We start from the raw sequence: 1,644 nt of genomic DNA, 5'->3' as shown, positions 1-1,644 counted from the left end.
GGCCCAGGGCAGCCCACAACCACCACCGGCCCAGGGCACCGCAGCACCACCACCGGGCCAGGGCGCATCATCGAGCCAGGTCAGCCCACCGGGCCAGAGCACATCATCGATCCAAAACACTCCTCTTGTCCCACGCCTCAGAACAAAGTCTTCAACTCCAATGCAGCGGTACAGGCTGCGTAGACGCATAATAAAAAAAAACCACAGTTGCGGAAGCATAGGTACAGATAAAAAAAAGGTTTTCTAAGTTAAAAAGTATCAATATTTTAATTATTTAAATATTTAAATGTTTATTTATTTGTGTAGTTAGTCGCATGCTATGACTGCTGTGTTTTTGCTGTGTTTTTTTCTTTTTATTGCAGTGTTTTTAAACACTTTTCTACTTTTGTACTAATTTTGTAAAAAAAAATAAAAAAGACTTGTTTAAGAGATGCTTTCTTCATTATTTCTACTTTGGACATTTGGTCCCTATGGTTTAATGCAGCCCTCTGTCCCTCGGGTAATGCATCTGGGAGGCTTTGCCCCTGGTAAGGTGTTAAAACTTTGAAAAAAATCCCAAAAATGGTTAAAAGTTTAAAAATATGCGCTTTAACGTGCTGACTGGTGTCCCAGTGCTTCAATATGGCCAGGTGTCCATCCGTTGTTGCTGTTGGGTTGCTGTGAACCAGGTAAGTTGGTAAAACTTTGAAAAAAAACCAAAATTGCGTTAATGCCGACTTTTGTCCCATTCAAAAGTACGGCGGGTTGTCACATTCATTCATCCCTAGACATGTCCAATGCTCGGGAGCGCCCCTGTGTCAAAGGCTCAGTGCCTCCGCATGTCTGGGCCCCTGGTAAGATTAATGCCGACTCTTGTCCCATTCAAAAGTACGGCGGGTTGTCACATTCATTCATCCCTAGACATGTCCCAACCCCAATGCCTCCTCTTGTCCCATCGCCAAATGCCTCATCTCGTCCATAGTTTCTCGGTCCTAGGACATGTCCAATGTATGGGGCGCCCGATTGTCTCAATGGAAAGAACTACCGGGCTGTCCCATAGTAAGATCCACACCGATGTCTAATATGAAGTAATGCGGGTTGTCCCAAGCCAATCGTCCTATACTGAGTTATACAAAGTGTCCTGGCGCCCTCTGGTGGTCAATCGGTGAATCTATACCCTAACTTGCACAAAAACTAAGTTTTTTGTGAGACTTTGCCCTGTTTGGGGGTCCGCCCCGGGCTCAGGGTGGGCGTGAAAAATCGGGTGACCCCAGCATAAGGGTCACGAGGCTTTGCCCTATTTTTGGGCCCCGGGCCCCGGAGCCTTTAGTTTGGCCCCTAGAATTTTTCAAAAAAGGCAATTAGGTGCTACCTCATGTCCGAAAACTTCACCAGGCCCCTATTGTTGGTTAGCTTTAGGTTAGGTTTATGAAAAGGGGCTGGTTGCCCTTTAAGGACAACCAGCATGCACTGGCACCACGTCGAACAGAACCTCCCATCATTATCCAGAAAAAGAATTAAAATAAAATAAAAGAATTTGGTTAGGCTTGTGTTATGATCCATCTTTCTTGTCCTTACATTCCATTAATCAGTGTTCTTATTTTTCCCAATTTAGGGCTAGGGTTAGGGTTAGGGTTAGGGTTAGGGTTAGGGTTAGGGTTAGGG

This window comes from Cyprinodon variegatus, unplaced genomic scaffold, assembly GCF_000732505.1.
Source record: "Cyprinodon variegatus isolate N-32 unplaced genomic scaffold, C_variegatus-1.0 Scaffold1416, whole genome shotgun sequence".
NCBI classification, from domain to species: domain Eukaryota; kingdom Metazoa; phylum Chordata; class Actinopteri; order Cyprinodontiformes; family Cyprinodontidae; genus Cyprinodon; species Cyprinodon variegatus.
The sequence above is the reverse complement of the archived record's forward strand: the minus strand, read 5'-3'. Positions refer to the sequence as shown.